The sequence below is a fragment of the Populus alba genome, chromosome 10 (genome assembly GCF_005239225.2).
Source record: "Populus alba chromosome 10, ASM523922v2, whole genome shotgun sequence".
Classification (NCBI taxonomy): Eukaryota; Viridiplantae; Streptophyta; class Magnoliopsida; order Malpighiales; family Salicaceae; genus Populus; species Populus alba.
The window spans coordinates 18,162,947-18,181,072 of NC_133293.1; the positions used below are offsets into that span (position 1 = coordinate 18,162,947).

The 18,126-nt window shown below is 32.2% G+C and overlaps 1 pseudogene; it reads left to right on the forward strand.

The window, feature by feature from the left end:
- Positions 1-38: 38 nt before the first annotated feature.
- On the forward strand, positions 39-5,058 carry LOC118059626 (uncharacterized; annotated as a pseudogene).
- Positions 5,059-18,126: the final 13,068 nt, after the last annotated feature.

Here is an 18,126-nt window from a genome sequence, read left to right on the forward strand (position 1 = left end):
TCTTTCGAATCCGGGCAGGTAATTTATATCTCCCTCCGTTTCACTTGGTTTTTTCCAAGCCACCAGCATTTCCTCTGTGCCAGATATTTTTTCTCTCTCTAAGACTATCTCCTAATTTTCTCTCTCTAAATACCTGCTTTACAATAACAATTCGATCTTCTTTTTCTTTTCCTTTTTTAATTTCTTAATCGGATTCCATTTCAAGGAGAAACTGAAGCTTAGGGTTTCGAATTTGAGTCTGGATTTTATTAATTTTTTAAAAATTGTCTGATGGCTAATTCTAGAAAGCAAGAATTCAACGAAGATCACGGTGAACAATCAAACGTTAACGATTTCGACGACTCATCGTCGATATCGAGCGCCGGTGGAACCTCTACCGCGGGATCTGGCAGGGTTTCGGCAGAGCGGAGCGAGCCAAGTGAGGCTGGGTTAACGGAGCGATTGACGGACATTCTAGTGGACCAAGGAGACGGAGATTTGTTGCTTCAAAGGAATGATCGTGAAGATAGGGTTTTGCAGTGGCTGCAAGCTCTAGACATGCAGGTCATGGGAGCTTGTAGAGCTGACGAGAGGTTAAAGCCGTTGTTGAAACTGAATGCTTCCAGTGGCGTGGCTGAGGACCGGCTCTTAGCACATCTCAGCCAGGTAACTAAGTTTGGTTAATGTTTGTTTTTATCATTTATCTTTTGTAATTAAGATGTCTGATTTCGTTTTGATTTGTTCTGTTGAATAGCACTTTGAGCCGTCAGAGGTTGGTAGGCTAGCTAGGTGTTTCTGCATACCTCTGGTTTCGATTCGTGTTGGGAAGATTAACAAGCAAGGGACTCTATTGTGCCCGACTACCATAAGGTAATTGAATTCTATACGGATACTGGACTGTTTATTTTGTCTGTGCATTCATGTGCTGTGTTTTTTGAGTTATTGTATTGATTGAGGTTTGTGTGTGGAAACAGTGACAGACTCTGGTAGTTGAATGTTTGCATGTTTCTTATCTTGTTTCCAATGCTTTAATTCTACCGCGTTATGCTGCAGCTGCGGTTCTATTTTTTAATCTGTTTAAATTGTACTCTGATTTCTTTAATTGGGGTTATTTTATAGTTTCATATAATTGTGCGAGCTTGATATTCTGACTTGTGAGACTACTTGTGTGGTGCTTTATGTTTATATTTATGTGAAGTGTGAGCATGCTAAATTGATTTATGAACAACCCCTTCGTGTGTGAAGATATAACCAATGTGATGATTCTTTCACTGTCTAATGTTAATTGATCCAATCATTCACACGGTTATGCAATTAATATCCTAAGCAGGCAGCTGAATTAAACTATACTTCATGTTTGTTTGCAGTATATCATCAATGTAATTGTACCTGTAAGTTTTCAGATGTATTTTTCAGATATCATGTATACGCCAACCATATCTCTTTGCGAGCTTGTCCTTGTGCATTTCGCATATGTTTGAAATAATTTTTACATGTTTTATGCATTCCTCTGCTATGTTCCAATAGTATCATCTTGTACTTTAAGCGCATTATTCATCTTGTACTTTAACCTCTTGGATTACCATCTGATAGTAGGACAATTTGTGCATTTATTGCTTTATTAATTCAATGAACTCAAGTCACAAGGATCGTTTGATAACATAATTCAGATGAATGTTTGGCTCCTATGGAATGACTGTCGATTACAGCTGTTTTATGGCTGCTTCATCTAGAGACTAGAAATGACATTCTGCATACTGGGTTTTGCTTCATGATGCTGTATGACCAAGTGAATACTTGTCTAGCAGTCATTCCTTGTCAAGTTGGTTATTGATATAAAAGAATTCTCTAACCTTTGTATTTCCTATAATTACTCTGGCACATACTTAGATGTTTTCTTATTGACATTTCATTAAAGCTTTTCCATCAGCATCGAGTTAATTTTTAAACATAATTGTATCTTGAAAGTGTGTATATTTTGTAGTTGATGAATTTTAGAGTTTGCAGGATTAAATGTTTTAGCTTATTTGTGGTGATAATGTTCATGCTTCCAAGTAAAAATATCTTTTGACTTGTAGGTAAAGTGGGCGTATTCTATTATGATCTCTGAATTATGAGGAAGTAAAGGTAGTTTCATCTCCTACATATGATAATGTAACTTGCTACTGCTTTTTGGATATATAGGAAGAACATTTGAACTGAATCAGAATCTGAGCGTTAGTAGTTTCATACCAGTTTAACATCCTCATGCTAACCTCATGATATAATCTGCACACTGCCTTTGCAATCTGGTTGCGTGTAAAATGTTTTGAGTTCAGCAAGACGCTCTTTTGTAACTTGTCATTGCATTCTTGAATGTGTATTACCTTTCCTATTTGTTAGTTCTTCTAGTTTGTTGTTATGAACATTACAATTTGTTTTGGAGGATTTTTATCACAATCCATTTGGAGCATGGTTTCAGGGTATTCTTGGGATGTTCCTTAACTTTTGATACTTTCGCTAATAATATCACAAGCAATGCTACTTAATGATGGTTTTCAGGAAAAAAGATTAGTGAATATAGAATGAACTTTTGTCAAATTATTGTTGATGTATGGAAATGTTAAAGCCATGGAGGAGCAATTATCATGGTCCATTGAACAAGCTTTTAGTGGAAGTAATCCAGATATCTACTAGATGTGCTACAATTATGCCAGCTTCGGGTGCATGTAAAAAGAAACCTGCAACTGATCGAATAATGCAATCCAACGGGGCTGCCAGATCCAGCAAACACCAAAATGATATTATATTGTCTAGCCTCACAAAACTTAATTGATTTGTTCACTAGCACGTACAAGTCATCTGCTAATTCATGTCATTAATGCAAAATTATGAACTCGGTATAAGCCCTATGTGCTGACATAGTGCATTTAATTATTCACTGCTAACTATGATTTTATTCAAGATGTTGCACAGTTTCTTGTTGCAGTTTTTGGTATGTGTTGCTAAATCATTTTCCATTTCTCCTTTTTCTTTCAGGGGGGATTTAAATCTTACACTATTGCCAGCTTCTGGTCTGCGCCTCTCATTCATTGGTGATGATGGTAGTACAGAAAGGCTGTTTCACCCTAAGTAGTAAAACCCATTGTCCTGCTGTTGAAGTTCATGAGATCCCTGCAGACAGTTCTGGCCGATCTTTCAACTTAAAGATCTCAGATGGTAGAGTTTTTTACTTTTGGTGCTCGAGAAATCAAAAACTTTTGGAATTGAATTGCTTGCGAAGGTATTGCCAACAGCTTCTTGGGGGAATGATTATTTGCGTGCACATACTTGTGCACTGTTTGGTTAGAAAAACTAATTTAAGCTTTGGAATTTTTTATATGATGTTTTTGAAATACTGCAAATAATATTTATGCATATTTTCTTATTTATAGAAATGATGATTAACTCAACTTTGCAATCAATAATAGCCAGGTCTGCAGGAGTTGATTTCCTTCTTCCTTCCTCCCTCTTGAATTTTTTCCACAATTAATCAGGAACATGAATATATTGATTGGAAGGAGGGAAAATACAAGGAAGTTGTCATATGATCAATAACGTGTCAGTCTGTCTGTGTGTGTTCTTTGAAATATTTTTCAGTGGTTACTAATGCATTTTCTGTTTCAATAATAGATGAAAGATATACTAAAGCGGAAACCATCTATAGCTGATTTAACCGGAATCAGCAAGTCACGTCTTGATTGCTTTGCAACTCACCTTCGTGCCTACCTTGTGGGAAGCAATGGCAGGGAAATACCTGCTTGTTCTCTTGCCACTTCTTCTACCACTCCAGACGTCTCTGATTCAACCTCCACAACAAAGTCTCTGCGTTCCAGACATACTGGCAGTCTGGCAGTTAAAACGAATTCAGCTTATCAGGGAAGTCTCAGCCCTAGATCAAGTTCCTTCAAAAGAGGGCCTACCCAAGAATTGTCTTCTTCAAAGGAATGCCACGCAGGAAAAGTAAGGCGTCGTGTGGACAACCAATCTTCAGCAGTTGATAACATAATGGCTGCATTGCCACTCAGCATTGATGTGACTTGCATTCAATCTGGGAATGAAAAATTGCAGGAAGCTAAGAGTTGCCCGTTGGCACCCTCTAGTGTTCTTGAATCTCTTGGTAAATTGTCCTTGCCACCAATTCAGCTCCCTGTATCTCATGTTCTGTCTAGTCCACCTATTTTCTCTCCATACTATTGTTGGTGCCCCCAAGGTACATCGAGTTTGCAATATCCTTCCACACCTTCAGAAATATCTACCTCATCGGTTGAATCACCTTTACTGCCACCCCTTCCTCCGTTATTATCCGCCAGCAGACCATCCAAACCTGTTAAGCCCTCTACCATCCTCTCAGTTTGGCTGACTTCCCCTCGCTGGATTTTCCTGGCTTTCTGCCAGACCCTTTACTTTCGGTTGCCAATTCCAAGTTCACAGCAAATCCCAACTTTCACTCCCTTAATGCGTGACCCCATTGTTCACATTCCACTCATTGATGTTTGTTCCTCGGGTCAAGGCTACCTAGTCAGTGCTGGACCGACCATTGCAAGTGCTATTCCACCTTTGCACCCAAGACTTGTAAACCCATTGATTCCTGAAACTGCTGACTCTTGGTGAGAAGGTGCTAGAGAGACTCTGAGACTACTTATCAGTAGTTCGAGCCAAACTAATTCTCAATTCATGAATGTCCTACCAGTTATGCTAACCAATACTGATCAGACGAGTATACTTTGCTAGTGGAAGCTGGAGCCTTTTACTCGGGAACCAGAGATGTGGATGCTATTGCAAATAGAATTGCCACCATGGGCCTGGTTTCGTTGTCCGAGTCCTCTATAGGCAACAGTGTTGCAGAGATAAGTGGCGGCTGTGATAGTACAAACGCTTTGCCTGATAATCTGCCTGATGGATCTAGCGTTTTGGGCGGGCCATATTCTGATGACGAAGGTACAATGTTTTCGAATGCTCGGAAAGGAACCAATTAAGGCAGTATTGCATTGCCAATGTAAATCTGTTCTTCTCCAATGTGTAGATATGTGGCTGCAGCCCTGGGATTTTGAATTGTAATTATTGCAAATCCTGCCGATCATTGGGCATTTGTTTCGCCTTTTTCCTGAGCTGTTTGGGTAGAATAGAACTCTACTGTAATGCGTTTTTTTTGTCAGATGTTATTTTGTTTCTGTATTTTCCGTGGTGCATTGGCTACTGAGAGGCCTTCGATACAATTATTGATTGCTTTTGGTTGCGCGCTGGAAAGGCGTGATGAATAACAGATTCATCTGTTTTGTGCCAATTGTATGTGAAAATAGTTGGTAGCCATTCCCATTCCCTCCTTTTTATTTTTTTTCTTCTTTTCCCTTTTTAATGCGGTGAGTTTTGAACATGTCTAAGCTTCCGGTGACGGAGATAATGTCACTGTGGATAAAGTAGTTGATTTCTTGTGTTCTATGCTTGCTGTATATGACTGGAAAGTCACCTTAATTTTTTTCTACAGGGAAGCTTATTCATGTGAACTTGAAATTATGTAGTTCTGCATTTGCAAGTAGTACGGGCGGTGACTGGTAATGAACATTGTTGAGTCGACCATTTTTGAATTGATTCGTTCTAGAGTATAAAAAGGCATTAAAGCTGTGACGCTTTTTGTCAAAAGTTGTGGGGCCGAATGAAACCCTGAAGTTCAATCATGCTTGGTGATAATGCTGCCTGGCAATGCTTACAATGGGTGAGAGGTTTTAGGAATTCCCAAAGGATTTCGCTTCTATAATTTTATTACAGATGAAGATTTGTGTGGACTCATTTACCTTTTAATATTTAAGACGAAGGCACCGTGGTTTCCCCCTATCTGCGATGTATTTGTGGTCTTCAGTTAGGCTCCAAAGTTTCGATGACAGAGGCAAAGATTAGAGAGACAACAGATTGAACCTGTTTGTATTATTGGTGGTCTAATTATGTACTGTAACCATGGTACAGAGGCGTATAGCAATCAAGATGGAAGGGAAAACCAGGGAAATTAAAGAGAGGAAATGAAATTAGAGATTTTTAACTTCCCCGTTTTCCCTACCGTTACTTTCTTCTCTATTCCTAATTTTAGGATCCAAATTCCGTACTACGGAAACTAAATTTCTTTTCCATCACTTTCATTTTTCGTTCCATTCCCTGTCCTGCTAGGAGAGACTAGCTATTAATAACAGAGTGGCATCACATTGAGTTCCATGAAAGAGCATTTTGATCATGATGGTAATACATTAAAAACAAAATCCTAGGGACAAAAGGTACTACGGCAACGAGCAGAATTGGAAGCATCCGCATCTTGACGACTTAGGTGCAACAACAAGAATCTTGTAGACAGATATGCAACATGCTGCATTGAACAACAAAGATCGGACCCAAGAGCAATCAGATGTTTTCCTGTAACTAATGTCCATTCATCGCCACTGCAGAATGGGTTCTGTTTACAGTTTACTCCAAAATCCGGACGAACATACCTTTACAAGTTTTCTTAAAGAGAGTCCTAGTTAATTAGGATGATAACTTTGGTTACTCTCTTTTCTCAATCCTTTATGGGAAGAATGTCTAGAATGGAGTTTTTCTTCGTACAACACAAGCCCTCCCAAAAAAACAGAAGTACTTTTATTGAAAGAAGAAATGCTCAAGTTTCTAAATATTTTGGATTCGAACTGGTAAACGAAAACCGCAGTTCTTGCAATTTGATTAAGCATAGTATAAGTCCCTTACCGGATTACAAGCGCTCTTAAATCCTTGGTTGTGACGCAGAAAGATCACATGTTTTGAATCTTTAGTTTTTTTTTTTTCCTTGGAGGTGGCGTATTTTGTGTTATAGTGTACTCGTGGCCCTTGCGTGGCATCTAGCTTACGGCATACCTTTAATGGCCGTTTTGTTTCTTGTAATTTGGGAGCAGGTAACACGAGCAAGCTAAACAGCTGTATCTCACTTTCGTATGGTCTTCGTTCATCTCCCTCAGCTACCACAGCCTGCACGAGTAAATGTAATGCTTGATGACGTGACCTTCGAGCTCAGAGGGTCATTAAGTATTGGCTGATTCACGACCTTATAACCTGAAGAACGGAGTCTGTTTGTTAAATGAATGCCAAAGTACTGGGACGATGAGCTTTGAAGCCTTACTATATCGACTTTGTTTTAATGAATCCCTTCTTGTGAAACTTCTTAATCCAAACTTTTATTGTAAATCTATGCTCGTCCAGCCATTAATAACGGTGTTAATAGCTTTTAAGTTTGAAATATGCTCTTTTATTATTAGAAAAAAATAATAAAAAAATAAATTTAAAAATTAATAAATTAAGTTCTATAGCACTAACCGTCCCTCGTGCTTATAAACCAATCAATTTTAAAAATCATTAAAAAAATTTTTAACTTGCAAGAAACATAAATCGATTAATACAATCCAATTAACATAATAAAAATAAGAGAAAAACGCTAAAATTAAAAATAAATAAAATTTATATATATATAATAATTATTTTCCCTCATTTATAATTATTATTTTTATAATTAACATTAAATGTAATTATAAAATCAAGCAATGCAAATTGGCGGACTTATTAAAAATAAACATATTTTTTGTATTTCTTATCTTTTTATTTTTTTTAATATAAAAAAGTAAGTCATATTCTAAATTTTTTTAAAAAGTATCGGCCAAATAACGTTGTTATAACCGAAGTACGTCTATAACAGTGTTAACATCCTCATGTATAAAGTTGAATGAAAAAGTAACAAAGTTTAGGCTAATTTAAAAAAACCTAGTTGATATGTCTTTTAAATTTAATTTTAGTATAATATAAAAAATAACAAAAAAAATAATTAAATAAAAAACAAAAAAATATATGTTTTTTAAAAAAGTCCTAAAATGCATAATAAATAGGTTTAAGTGCTAACCATCAGTAAATTAAAATCAGGTAATAAATTTATGAAGTCTTGGCTTCAACATCCATCCAAAAATACCTCCTCACAAGCACCCCAGCAGAAAAAGTCTCCACGGCCATTCTGTCTTATCAAGAAAACACCATTCAAAGGATAAATGATCGCCGTATTCATCGCAGACGAGCTCTATCTTTTCACAATCCTCATTAAGATTAATGAATTGAAAGAAACATGCCGCCATTCAGCTACATACAATTAGGTAAGTTGAAGCTTTGCTTTCAGCCATTGAGGTGTCCCTTTAAAGAAATCTATGCTGTTAATTATTTTGAACCTGCAAAAGATTATTATATAAATATAATAATATATATAATAAATACCAATAAGGAAGACTGCTTCGTCTCTATCCGTTGAAGACTATTATATAGGGTCTTTTATCATTAACAGAGATCAAAGGCATTCTTTCTTCTATTGTAAAAACCATATCACAAAGGATAAGAACATCATCATCTTGGCTACAGAAGAACTCAAATCTAGGAATCACACTGACAACTTAGGGCAATAGCAAGAATTTTATGAAACAGGCACCGAGAGCCTTGGCTTGGCCGGTGGAGGAGCTTGTCTCTTTCCACGGCTCCTGAGTTCGAGTCCTCATGTGCATGCCTGTCACCCTCGCGGTGCTTTACATGCCTACTGGTTTGCAGGGTTTCAGTGGGCCGTGGGATTAGTCGTGGTGGCGCGTCAAACTGACCCGGACACCCAACGAAATCAAAAAAAAAAAAAAAAATTTTAAAAGAACAGCAAGATGCTGCTTAAGAACATTGCAAAACCATTCAATGTGGGGAAGTGTTTTGCTTATACTAAGAAACAGTACATCGGACCATTGAAAGCTGGAGATGGGCAAGCACTGAAGTCATTTTTTTCCTCCTTTTGATCAGCCACTAATGTCACATCCTCAATTCTACTTGGTGACACCGTATCTATTTATACCCATCCAAGGCGAGCACTGTTCAGAAAAACCCTTTTACCTTAACCAATTCGATAAAATCTCTTATATTTTTTGAAAATAGGTTGTTCAGATAATTATTTGAGTTTTTGTTTTTTGAGCACTTCGGATAGTATCGTAAAAAAATTCCAAGTCACCAGGATTATATTTTTTTTTATGTGTAAATCTACAATAAAATTAATGGCGCTTGTAGTTCTTTCACCTAATCTGGTTAGTGAAAACATTCCTTGCACTTAATCCTCGCCGGCAAAAACAGTAAGGGTTTTTCTAAGGTGTGTGCTTAGGGCACACATTAATTAACAGCTTTGGTAAGTTGCTCTTCCTTAATATATATGGGTCTTGTTAAAATGTTGAGTTACATTTTTGAATGGTGAAAAATAACCTTTAATTGAATTAATTAGTATTAAAAAAAATTAGCTTTTCTTGATTTAACTATAAACAGGGAAAAAATGGCAACATCTAAGGTTCGAGATTTTCCAGACTTATTCCGGGCGACTAAAAATGTTAATTAATATTAAGTATCTTCTTCCTTGTTAAATTAATTTCAGTAAGAAAAAGAACTATATGCTCTTCATTGAATATGTAAAAAAAAACATTATCTCTATGTTTTGTCGGGTCAAGTTTCCCATCAAATCTCACAATAAAAAATTAAGTACTTTCATAAGTGCATGACAATAATCCTGAATAAGTATTTATTTCATATGTTAGTTTTCTTTTTATTCCAAGTATTAGAATTATTTTACTCTACTTTTTTTAGTAATAGATGAATAAGAAAGGTTAAAAAAAAGCCTAAATGCTTTTAATATTAATCTAATTTAATTAAAGCTTACTTTTCACCTTTCAAAAAACTTATAACTAAAACATTTTACAAATAAAATGAAAAAAAAGAGCAACTATCCTTACCTTTAAAGAATATTTATTGATATAATTTGAGGTATAGTTTAATTAATTATATTTTAGATTTATTTTCTAGAGAAATTATTTATTTATATTCCACAAATTTTAAAATTATTAAAAATTTATATAATTATTAATTTTAATATTTATTAACATAACCATATTAATTCTAGCACGCCTTTCCAGATGCCTAAGGAGTCCAAGAAACCTTGGAAGGTTATACAAGCAGAGACATGCCACTGTTTCTTTGATGGGCTTTTCCTAGATATTTTTTTTGACGGTATACAAAACAAACGATTTTCAATATTAGATATTTTTTTTAGTAAGATGAAAGTAGTCGGTTATGTTCGTAGATTTTTTGTTTATGTGATGGAACTGGAAAGGCCGGGATTGTGACATATAATAGTGTTTGGGGGGTGTTTATGGTTTTTTGGTATCGAATGGTGGAGATATCATTTTATGAAACTTTTTTGAGGTCATTTTTTGTTGGCATTGAGCTCGAGTCGAGAGCAGTGAACCAATTTATTTTTTTTCTTGATTTACATGGGTGTCTGGGTCAGCTTGCCGTGCACCACGACTAATCCACGATTCACGTGAATATCCTGCAAACCCAGTGAACATGTAAGGCACCGCAAAGATGACAGACGTGCACAGTGAGATTTGAACCTAAAATACAAAGGAAGGGAACAAATCCCTTCAACCGTTAAACCAAGAACTTAAATGCCCAGCCAAAATTCTTAGAATTCACACTGGATTGTTTACTATCAATGCGGACCGCTTGCATAGAAATCCCAAGAAATTCTGCCAAAACAGTCGAACACGTTGCTTCGATGTTCACCGAGGAAATCTATAATGAAAACTTAAATATTATTGATTTAATTATTAACATTCACTAAAAAGTTTAGCTTTTCACTGTACAGTGAATTATGAAAAGGCAAAGCTATTTTTCATTTTGACGATTCCAAATTTTCTATAATTTTTTTTTAAAATTATTTTTTTAACTACTGATTTTTATTAGGCATTGAATTTTAAAAATTTATTTTTATTTGCTTTTTTTAGAAAGTTTTTTAAATCTCATTGAACTCGCACAAATTTTGTAAATTGAAAATGTTAATTTAAGGTTGTTTTTCTTGTCCTTTTTTTCTAATTATTTTTTTATCAACTTTATATCTTTAATATTAAATTGATTAAGAATTAAATTTTATAATTATTTTATAAGATTTTCATAGTCTTGTGACCTGAATTTAATATATTAACCCGGCTGGATTAACTTAGATTATTTTTATTTAATTTAATTCATTTAATATTTTGTTGATTTGGGATTATAATTTATAATTTTTTTATTTTATTTATTAAATTATCATAGTTACACCAATTCATTCAAGATTTTTTTTCATTCAAATCGGAAGTATACATAGAGCAAGGATTCATTTACAACCGTGAGTGAAACTATTGTTTTACTTGAGATTTAGCGGTCAAAGATCAAATCACTGCTTTTATTTGTCTATAGATAATCTTCGTTAATTAACTCACCATACATTGGTCATTCAATCTTTATATATTAGCCACGAATCAGAATGGTTTTCCTGTCAGATTCTGTTGTATTTTTTATATTTTAAAAATATATATTTAAATTTTAATTTTTTTATTAATTTTAAATTAATATATTTTTATTTTTAAAATTTTGATATATTAATATTAAAAATATTTTTTTAAAATAAAAAAATATAATTAATATATATTTTAATATAAAAAAATTTATTAAAAATAATTATAACTACACCATCAAATAAACGTGGATTGAGAACTTCACGGCTTGGAAAACCTTTCCCCGACAAAACAACGTCTATATGGATCCATTTATTTTTAGGCTGAGTTACTCTTTTTCCTAGAAGATTGACTCTTATATTTCCATGCAAATGATTCCTTTCTGTAATTAAACAGAGCTAAAAGAGGGGGGAAAGCAACTCTTTTCCTACTTTTGACTGTATTTTTCCATGCAAATGATTCATTTCTGGAATTGAGCAGAGCTAAAAGAGGAAAAAGAGACTCGTCAACTTCAAAGACAATCCTGGGCGATTAAATATAATTAACAATTAACAATTCAAGTAAAAAATAGAGTACAAGTTAAATATATCTTGAGTGATAACATTTATTTTTTATTTTTTTATTTATAAATACATTAAAATAATATTTTATTTTTATTTTTTTATCAACACATAAAAAAATAAAAAAAATCTTTCAAATTTTGTAAAAAACTCCAATATTAATATCAAGAGAGCAAAAAACCGTCGTTAATAAATGGTTTCGAAGGGAACCATGGGGCTGTCTTTATGGAGGGCCGTCCTTTATCCATGTGAGCTCCTGATTGCTTGTAAGTTGTAACCCCAATCTCGAAGTTCTTTTTCCACGAGGCTGACTATTCTTTCATATTTTATATTAATATTTTATTTTTAAAAATATATTAAAATAATATTTTTAAAAAAAATATATTTTTAATATCAACAAATCAAAATAATTTTAAAAAAATTAAAAATTTTAAATTTTAAAATTTCAACCATATTCCCGGACATTATCAAAAACAAAAACAATTCAGTGCATGCATTTTAAATCCCTCTTTGGCGCAGAGGTGGAACCAATATTTTTGTTAAATTTTGAATTTTTTATTATAAGTTATTTTTTTTGATATTTTTAAATTATATTGATGTAAAAAATATATTATTTTAATTTACTTTTAAATAAAAATAATTTTAAAAACATTAAAAAAAACTCATTCACCTCCCTGGAACCCTGACGCAAGTAAGTTGTGAAAAATCCTAATTTACTAGGGGTTTGTTGTTTTCTGGTTAACGGAAGGGGCCGAAAATTGCATTGATAAGATCTCCATCCTCCCTTTAAGATTTGAAATTGCTGTCTCCTGAAACACCCACCAAGCCTATGAATTGTTAAAAATCAACTTTTAGAATTTTGATATGGTTAACCAGTTAATATGTTGAGATTTATTTTTTCTGAATATGTTTTATCCGATCCATAATTGAGCACCAGGGTTGAACAAAAGATCACCAATGTTCTCCAGTCAGTAACTGGCATTTTGAAATTAAGTTTTTTTTTTTTTTTCAGATTAAATCTTAAATAGACATCATGATATTTACACCATGCACAAGATCTCCTTTTCTAGTCTCTTGATTAAAAACTTAAACGATAAAAATGGAAAGAAAGTTTCTTAGAGCTCGTTTGGAAACGCGGTGCAAAACCATATTCTTATTAATTTTGAATCTAAAATTAAATATGGTTTAGATTAGAAGAAGGTAATCACTAATCACATTGAATATAAAGATCGAGTGAAAATTAAGAAGAAGAAAAAGCAGAATATCCTATGAGAAAAAAAAAAAATCAAGGCAAAAATTCAAGGCTGTAGGTTTCCAGTTACGAGCAATGATGTATTATTCTCATCCAAGCGATAGAAAGGACAAATATGGTTCACGTGATCCATCAAATCAGTCAAGTTATTCGTATGACGTAAAATTTGATAGACGGGGCGTGGGAACTGTTACGGTGCAAGACTGATATCTCGTTTAGGCGCAGTTTGGAATTTCATGAAAATTTAAAATTATTTTTTAAATATATTTTTGTTTTATTTTAATTTATTAATATCAAAAAAATAATTTTTAAAAAATAAAAAATATATTATTTTAATACATTTCTGAACAAAAATACTTTAAAAATAACTATTATCACACTCCAAATATTCTTTTTAAATTAATAATTGTTTATGAAAATAAATAAATAAAATATTATTAACAATAAATAATAAAACATTATAAAAATCACAATTAAATATGTATTAAGATATTTAATTTTATAAAGTATGACATTTATCCAGTCATATGTATTTAATTTATTTATTAAAAATAATTTTTTATTCAACTAAACGACAATAAAATATAGATATACATAGTAGACTAATTATGTAAAATAAAAAAAAAATATTATACAATACCACATATATTAGAAATATTATTTTTTATTTTTAAAATACATTTTATTTGTATAAAACATGAATCAAATTATATATGAATCATAAAAAAATATCTTTAATAAATAAATACACACAAAATAATTAAAATATATATTTTAAAAATTAAATAAGAAAGATAAAAAAATCATAAAGGAGGGATATTAATTGAAACATGAATTAAAAAATTATTTTAAAAATAAATTAAAAAGGGTATTAATTAAAATAAAAAACAAAATTAGAGTAAAAAAAAGAAACTTGTGTGAAAAGACCATTGGATCAATGACTTATTTTTTTATTGATTATAGGGGTAAATATATCCTTCTATTTTATTTAAAGAACAAAAGGACAAAAAAACCATGACTGACAACTTCAATTTTTTTTATTTAAGGTAATTTAGTTATTTTAATACTTTAAATTATATATATGAACACTTGCTCATCATTGCATCATCGGTGGCCTCTCCGATCTTATTAGAGACATTGAGACTTTAGTCAATTATTCTTTAGAAATGGCAATTTGTCTAATTATTGGAGTTGGACTTCAGACGATTGCTCTCAGCTGCATAAATGGTCTTATCAGCTACGAAAAATCCTTGGGTTTTGGTGGCGAGACCATGGCAATTGGCCACTAGAAAGTATAGTACGCCACTAAAAAAGAGCAAAATAACCAAGCGGGATGTTTTCTTTATATGCATTATTGAACACTGAAGTGGATTTGGCTAATGTCAAAAGGAAGATGTGATTAGAAAATCAGGCACTCTCGACTAAAATATTGTTCGAGGAAGGTATTTGTAGGCTGAAAATATATTCCCCACTTGCGATTATTACTGCTTTGAATTTATAAGTATTCCAATTCTGCTTGTGAAATATTATATGTTTTTTAGAATTCTCGTAAACCAAAAAAATCTGTCATTTCTAAATATACATACAATTCAGGTATCTAAATTAATATTCTTCTCTTCTATTTTTTTCCCCCTTGCGTCATCATCATTTTTCAAAGCCATGCCGTGGTTGTTTTTTTTAAAAAAAAAAACTCCCAAAATTTAATTCTTGCGAAGGCAAACTTATAAGAGAAGAAAGTTTTTATATCCATCAAGTTAATTAGTTTTAGATAGATTGAAGCTAATTTATGGGCATGTTTAGCATTGCTGTGCTATACTGCGATGGTGTTGCTGTGTTGTAACTCGTAAGGTGAAATCAGTTTCTGTAACAAATTAACGTTAAGGAATTATTTTATTCTAAAAAGTTTTAGATGGTATTTCAATATATATATATATATATTATTATATATAAGGAGGGATGAAATCTCACCTTTAAATAATTTTGGAGGACTGCAACATCCTCAGAATATAACGTAGCTCGCGGTGCCTCTGCCTCTGCTCTTGAAGGGAATGTTAAAACTTTTCACTTCCACGCGCATTTCAAGTCTCCCAATTCCTATTAAAATTTAAATTATTTTTTTTCTAAATAAAACTAATTAAACGGTGGATATATTGATTTTTTAAATTAATTAATAACAGGATTCAACCCACATCCCTTGTATGACTGAGTCTTTCTTCATCGTCACCTTAACTAGGACCCTAAGAACACATGAACGCCACCACTCTGGACACTTGCATCTAGAGAGCGGGTTGCTTCCGTTCTAATTTTGTGATAAAATAATAACTGACATGCTCAATAAATTATTGAAACTTACGGCAATAATACACACAACAGGGCTACATCACGAATGTGACCACATCGTGCCCATAGTTTAACGTGATACGTGACATTATGTGACTCTTTGTTTTCATATTTTAAAAAACTTTTTAAAAAATTTAAAAGTTTTTAATTTTTTCTTTACTTTAAATTAATTTTTTTTATATATTTTTAGATTATTTTGATGTGTTGATATAAAAAAAATATTTTAAAAAAAATTAAAAAAATTTATTTTAATATATTTTTGAGTAAAAAAAACAAAGTAACTATATTCCTAAACACACTTTCACCTTTGAATTTTTTATAAATAAAAAAATCTGATAGGTCCAATTTTACATTTTAATACGTGCAGCTGTTGAGATTTTGGTATGATAAGTTGCAGAAAACGTAGATTTGAATCTTCCGAATTTATTATAATTTCTTTTCAAATTAATTGAGTGCATGATTATGAGTGGATTATACATGTATACTTTTCTTGATAATAAATGAAAGGAAATTAGAAGAATTAATTCAAGACCCTTTTTCTGGTCTTTTAGAAATCAAAGGGGAAAAAAAAGGAGACAAGAAAAGGATCTGATCAAAATCCATACTTGCAATTTGGTTGAAGGAGAGGGAACTGAGATGAAAAGAAAGAAAGAGCATTTTCACTTTTTGTCCACCGTTTTTTCTCGTACGAGTTGGAAATTTTGAATTTTTTTTTTAATAAAAAAACTTCCCTGCCACCTCATTTACAGGACATAAATCTAGTACCTAAAGATTCGTCAATCGTTCAAATATATTTTATTCGATTTTCACTCTTGTTTTTCACCCGGGCACGACTAATACTGTTTGGAAGTGTAGTTGTTATTGTTTTTTTAAAATATTTTTTATTTAAAAAATATTTTAATAATATTTTTTTATTTTTTAAAAAATATTTTTTGAGATTAGCACATCAAAATAATTTAAAAACATCAAAAACATATTAATTCAAAGCAAAAAATAAAATAAAAAAAATTTCAAATTTTTTCAAAAATAATTTTAGAAAAACACTCTCAAACACCCTCATACAATTTTTTCTCGACAAAAAGTGGAAATTTTCTCTTTCCTAGCCAAGAAAGAGTGCCTAATGGACTACAATTGAGGAATAAGAAAATATTAAGGCTTGTAATAAATGAATTGTCAAAGCCACATTGAACCTCTCGCGGCCTTGTCTAGCACAATTTTTATACGAGATATATAAGAAATAAAAAACTACAAATAATAAATACAAAGTAAAATTAATACCATTGAAACAAATGGCATACAGATCATTGTCGTATTCTTTTCAGATACAAGAATATACGGCATGAAGATGAATTTAAAAGCAATAAAAAACAGAAAATATATAAGAAATCCAGATACAACGAGAGGAATTGACCTGTTATTGTCAGAGCAAAACTAAATTAGAACTATATCACATTCCAAAACTAAATATTAATTATATAGTAATATGACGAAGACGAGAGCGGGGGTAACAAAGTTTATTATAAATTAAGACTCTGACCAAAAACACTATGATTATAGGGAGATATTTAAAATATTTAATTTTTGCCCATCCAAGTCTTCCATGTCAAAGAGCTAGTATAGCCCTTAATATATGTATATAAAAAAAACCCAAAAAACCTATAAATACTGAATAGAAAAAAAAAATCCACTCCTTTCAAGTAGAAAAAACTAGAAAAGCCTAGCAATGCATAATTAAAAAATATATAAATATAAAAATAAATAAAATTCCTAGATCACACACCAAAAAAAAAACCCAATGATAATTAATATATATATATATATATATTTTTTGATTTACGTAGGTGTCCGGGCCAGCTTGCGCGCACCACGACTAATCCCACGACTCATTGAACATCCTGCAAACCCAGTAAGCATGTAAGGCACCGCGGGGATGACAGACGTGCACGGTGAGATTTGAACCCAGAATGCAGAGGAAGGGAACAAGTCCCTTCAACCGCTGGGCCAAGACCTCAAGTGCATGATAATATTTATTTTGGTTGAAGTAACTTGTCTTTGAATTCAAACCACAGTAAAAGATTATCATCTACAGTGAAAATCTTTTTACATGTGGACAGTCATATCATGAATTCCTAATATTTTTGTGTGACCCTTCCTACTGTGGATCTCTAATGCAATATATTTGTATGAGTTATATCATCGTAAATCCTTGATATAGATATAATATCTTTGCACAGATCATCCCATCATAGGTTTTACCACCGGTCTTTTAAAAAAACAGCAACACACTAGTTTTTAAACATTTTTTTTTTTTACAGTATGGAATCTCTTCATCCCTTCCTGCGAAAGAATATCATGTTTTATGATCTCTTATAGTGATGATTATTTATCAACACAATAACTAACCATAAAAAAATATGGAGCTCTGATATCAATATATATAGACGAGAGTGAAAGATAATAAAATTTGTTATGAATTAAAATCCTCAAACATCAAGAACATTATAACCATGTTGAGACTAGGAATATTCAATTTTTATTAATCCAAATATCACTTGTCAAAATGCTATTGCAATTATTTATATAGATGAAACTATAAAACCCTATTAATATTAAATAGAATAACAACTCTCTTTAA